Genomic DNA, 6,006 nt, shown 5'->3' on the forward strand with positions numbered 1-6,006 from the left:
ATGAGCTGTAGAAGGTAAGACCTGTGGAAGTTTTGGTTATAAATTAGGCTCTTTAGCATAGAAATTTATTCTTCATGCTAACACTGAATATACTTAGTGCTAAATTATTCTCACAGAGTAACCAAACCAAATCTGTATTTAATATAAGAAAATTTTCAAACTTTCCCTACCATTCTTATGTCTGAGAACCATTTTCCTTTTATGGCACTCTTTGCAGAGATGAAATCTGTGAAATTATTGTGAGTCCTTTATTAGTGTCCTAGTGGTGAGTACACTAAGGTGTGGCCTGATGACTCATTCTGTGTAACTAACTCCACTCTATCCAGGAACTGAGCCGTATCCATAAATGTAAGAGATCCAGCACCAGATGTCAAAAAGTCAATGTTTATTTAGAAAAAGAAATACGTCATTGAGTGATTAACTCCTCGAAGCAATAGTTAAATTTTTAAATCATCTGGATTTATTTTAAAGTGCCACTTTTCTTCTTTGTAGATAGGATTATTTACTTGGGTTTTTAATGAGAAAACAACATGGGCACCTGTTAATATCAACAGCTTCCTTTTTATGGTTAGTCTGTAAAATTAACCTGGGAAGTTCAGCAGTTAATAGTTTCCTACTCTGAGAGGAGCTTTTGAACTTTACCAGGATCGTACCTGGGTGGATTCCACTCAAGTATATACTCCTGGAAGCAGAGAGTAACCTGTATACATGGAAGGGTGCTGGAAACCAAGTGGCAGTGAATAAGGTAGATAGGTTATAAGAAAACTTTCATTGAAGGAATATGTGGCCTTCCAAATTTTTATTATTTAAAAAGGAGAGCAAAAGTTAGCCCTATCCTTTCATTGTAGACAAGTTGCAGGATATCTCATTGACTTGGCACACACCAGGATGAGAGGCCCCCTAGCGAACTTGCTTGCTTGGTTACAGCATGATGCTAACAGGTTCCAATGAAGCTGTCTGATTCTTCTCAGGTCAGTTTGCTTGGTTCAGGGGAAGAGAATCAAACCCAAGGTCACAAGCATTACCCTTGGTCATTCCCCTTAACCAAAATTATTTAAAATTTTGTTATATAATTATGTTCTTGGTTCTACAGAAGGAGACAATGGTAAACAACCCATGGAAGTCACTTTCAAAATGCTATCCTCTTGGTTCGTCCAAGTTCCAAGTTTATTTCTAAAGAGAAAGGTTTTTTGTTTTTTGTTTTTTATATATATAAATGAAGGTATTCTAATGGATGCATAAATGGAGAATTATACAGATTGTACAAAATATATTTAAACATCAGTTAGCCTGCTCGTTTAACCAATATGGAGTATGTGTTTGGGACCAGGTTCTAAGAATACAAAAGCCAGTAAGAAATAATTCCTGCCATCAAAAAACTTATAATGTAATTAATACCCAGTTTTGGTTATTTGGAATACACAAAATTTGGGGGAGGAAAACAATAATATGAAGTCACATGAAATTCAAGTATTCTGACACAATTCTATAAGTAAGCTTTTAATTTTTTTTCTTATTAAAAATATCAACCCATTTCTCTTGAAAATAAATAGTATATATTTTTGAAATAAATAGTATATATTTTTGAAATATTATTTCTGATAAACAGAATAACAGATAGTAATATGCAGCCATACAGCACTTACTGACATTTCAGCCAGTGATGGACCATGTATAAGACGATGGTCCTGTAAGATTATAATGGAACTAAAAAATTCCTACTGTCTAGTGACATAGCCGTCCTAACATTGTAGCACAATGTATTATTCACATGTCTGTAGTGATGGTGGTGTAAACCACCCTACTGTCTGTCAGTCATATAAAAGTACATATGAACAGTACATAATACTTGATAATGATAATAAACACCTATGTTACTGATTTATGTATTTACTATACATTTTCTCATTACTATGGAGAGTAGTCTTTCTACTTACAAAAAAAACAGTGTGCTGTCAAACAGTATGCCATGTTACTCTGGCAGCAGATTATACATCTCATGTTTACTGTGTGTCTTGATTGCATTATTTTCTTTTTTGTTTGATTTAATCTCATGTTGTTTTATAAATTTAGTGCAGCCTAAGTATACAGTGTTTATAAAGTCTACAGCAGTGCACAATAACATCCTGGCCTTCATATTCACTCAGCCTTCACTCACTGACTCACCCAGAGCAACTTCCAGTCCTGCAAGCTCCATTCTTGGTAAGCACCCTGTACAGGTGTGCCATTTTTATCTTTTATACTATATTTTTACTGAACCTTTTCTATGTTCAGAGAGACAAATATTTACCATTGTGTTACAATTTCCTACAGTATTCAATATAGTAACATGCTGTACAGGTTTGCAGCCTAAAAGCAATAGACTATACCTTTTAGCCTAGGTATGTAGCAGGCGTACCAGTTAGGTTTGTGTAAGAGTGCTCTATGATGTTTACTCAATGAAGAAATCACCTAATGATGCATTTCTCAAAAGGTATCTCCATCATTAAGCAGCACATGGACTTTATACAAATTAGTTCCACATACCTTTGAAAAGGAATCTAAATCGAGTATCCTATTTAAGACTATAGTTCTGGGGAGTGGTAATTCTTATTTGTTTTACATTCTTACATATTTATTGTAAAAAATTTAGAATACACAAACCCAAAAGAAGAAAATAAGATTATCCATAAGCCTATCACACAGAAATAACCAGATACCACTCAGATATATGGTTCAGAATATGTCTTTCAACCATTTATTATGTAAATAATAACGAACATTTGTCGTATACATAACAATTAAAATATGGACGTGGTTCCGTAGTGTAGCAGTTAGCACGTCTGCTTTACATGCAGAAGGTCCTGGGTTCACACCCCAGGGGAGCCATGGTCCATGGTCTATAGCCATGCCACCCTGAACAAGCTGGATGTCTGATCTCAGAAGCTAAGCAGGGTTGGGCCTGTTTAGTACTTGGATGGGAGACCACCTAGGAAGACTAGTTGCTGTAGGCATAAATAATAATAAATAATAAGTAATAATAAATAAATAAATAAATAAATAAATAAATAAAATCTTAACATACTGCTAAGCCTTTCACAGGCAGTGTCTCATTTAAGAAATGGGCTTAGGCTCTGCATGTGTTTTGTGGCAGTTTTTAATTTAATATATTGTGTGACAATCTCTTTTCATTAAATATTCTACTAAGGCATAATTTTAGTTTTAATCATAGATGTATTGAATAAAATTTTAAAAAGTTTTTTAATTTTTTAGCTGTTATAATAAATGCTAATGATGAGCATCTGCTGTTTATAATAGCAAACAAAACAAAGAAAACCCATCAGCAAGAAAATATTTAGTGACCTCTAAAATTATTTCCTTAGAATAATTCTTAGAAATAGTTCTGAAAACAAGTGCTTGAACAGTTTAACATCTTTTAATAAATATTGCCATGAGAAAATTTTTTGCTTTCAATATCTATATTTCCATAACATAATAGACTTAATGACAATCTGATATTTTTCCATACTGTAAACAATCATTCCTTTAAGACACAGAGTCAACTATGTTACTCCTCTTGGGCTGTCCCTTCAGCAGCTGCAGGTTTTGAGTTGCAAAACCTTGGGATACTTTATTGGGCTCCTGGTACCTACTTATCACACTGAGAGAGGTGATGCAATTGCCTTTCAGCTCAAAGAAATGAATTCAAGTAAGTTTGTGTAAGTTTAAATGCCTAAAGAAGGTTTTTATAGGTTAAAACCTATACTGCAACTTTTTTCTAGCCCCCTCCTATCACCATAACTTCTAAATTCTAAGACATGTGGCTGAAGAATTCTTAAGAAATATTAGAAGGAGGGGTAAGTGTAGCTCAGCAATGTGGTTGTATTTGAATTTGGAGATTGCATCTGATCGTATACCCTTCTAGGCTCTGCACATGTTGGGGCATACAGCATCCACCATCAGCCCTGGAAAAGTTCCCAGAAAATTCTCGATGCTCTCAATATTGGCACCAAAGAGACTGCTTAGATCCTCTATAGGTCTTTGTCAGTATTCTGCAACAATCAATAAAATAAATACAAAGATCATATGTACACGTATGTCAAATAGTGGGGACATTAAGAGGTCAGCTCTAGTATACCCTTAACACAAAAGGAGAGTCTATTAATCTTTTAAGACTAAAGAAAATGCCACTCAGTTAAATATTGGAACTGTGAGCATTTCATCTAGGGAGACAAAAAGAATAATAGTGGTCAAGACAAATTTGACCTGAAACCTCTCCCCAACTCACATGCTTTCCAGTTCCCTCATTGGTTTGGGTTTTATTATGAAATTTTCTCTCAGGTATCATTTGGTACTATATTTGTGACTTCATTTTGTCCCTTAGAGAAAATGGTGTAATGTAATTGGAAACTTTAAAAAATATTTTCTCATATAAATACCAAGCTCACAAGTTAAAAAACAAAACAAAACCCTAATTATTTGAGTCTCTCCCCACCCCCACCCAATAAACAATTAGACTCAGGTGTGAATTCTATGGAAAAGAAATTAACTGGTAAATGATTGGTGACAGTAGTTCCTTCTTTGCAAAATCAAACTATAAAAAAACCGTTAAATATCACCTGCACACCAGTGGGCTTATCACTGCTTTGAAATATTCAACCATATTTCCTTTGTTAGTTTAGAAGGTGGGAAAGTAGTTGCATATTTACTTTGGTCTGGTGTGGGTGCTAGTGGAGAGTTCAATTTTGTTCCACATTTATATTACTTAAAAGTCATTTATAATGGGCTTCCTGAGTTCATACTCTACTGACACATTTCAAAGAAGCACTTAGAGCCAGTCCAGAATAGTTTCTTAGGTGGAAGCATATTTAAGGCTAAAAAAACTTCTTATACCATCAATGGTACCTTCAATAAATGTCATTTGACAAGTTTGTGGTTTAAAAATGAATTTTTTGCCTTGAGATAGAAATAAAATCATGAATTTAATTTAAAGTGGGACACTTTTGTGGTTTCTGTAGAGTTAGCTAAGCCCAAGGGAATACAATTCCTGGTATAATATTTTAAGTCTCAATATTATACATTGAGTTATAAATATTGATGTTGCTTTTCAAACAGGTTTTCCATTAGAAGTATGACTTTTTCAAATTTGCCTTCTCCTTCACTATGGTTTTATTGCTTTCATTGTATCATATGTTGGAATATACCTTCGATTTTATAAGGAAAGTTAATAATAATAAAATAAGAATAAACTTATTTTCTAACTTTCAAAAAAGAGCCGTATTCTATAAAATGAGAAATGACTTAGCTGGTGTGAAACCTATCAAAATATAATGTAGATTAATATGGTATTTAGTATTTAGCAGTATTGTTTACTGGACTTAGTGGTCTTAACCTTATTGTTGTTTATAGCATGTATATACATATACATATGTGTGTAAATATATATATATATGTATATGTACATATATAAAATTATTCTTAAAATTAGGAACAATATATTTTTTAAAAACCTGATTCTTATATATTCAACAAGAGCACTTATTACTCATATACTAAACACTTATACGCCAAGTTCTTACAAATAATTGTCTTCTGTTAGAAATGTTAGTAACTGTGAAAAAAAGTTTTCATCATGTTCTTTTCAGGAGCAATTAGATATTCAATTATAAAATGTTGACTTTAGTTATTTATGAATGCTTCCATTTTTGAAGACACCTTACTAAGGGTTTTCATGATACACAGAAATGCTAAATATAGGATTTCCAAATTCTTAATGATGCCCTCTTATTATTTTAGCTCTGTGTGTGTGTGTCTTGCCTTTCCTTCAACTCTTTCATTTCTCCCTACAAGTTCCTATTGTGTGGCTAGATTATGAGAAATTAGATGCCTTCAAATATACCCAGTGGCGTTGTAGTTCTCCCTTCTCTGATGGATTTTCCTTTCAGAGTCACTTAGTAAAAGATGCCAGTACTTGGCTATATTAAAACTAGAACTTCCAAGAAACATTTGGGTAATTGAAAGATTAGA

The 6,006-nt window shown here is 33.3% G+C and overlaps 1 pseudogene; it reads left to right on the forward strand.

The window, feature by feature from the left end:
• Positions 1-2,877: 2,877 nt before the first annotated feature.
• Positions 2,878-2,993, forward strand: LOC120607794 (uncharacterized; annotated as a pseudogene).
• Positions 2,994-6,006: the final 3,013 nt, after the last annotated feature.

The sequence above is a fragment of the Pteropus medius genome, unplaced genomic scaffold, assembly GCF_902729225.1.
Source record: "Pteropus medius unplaced genomic scaffold, Ma_sr-lr_union100, whole genome shotgun sequence".
Lineage (NCBI taxonomy): Eukaryota > Metazoa > Chordata > Mammalia > Chiroptera > Pteropodidae > Pteropus > Pteropus medius.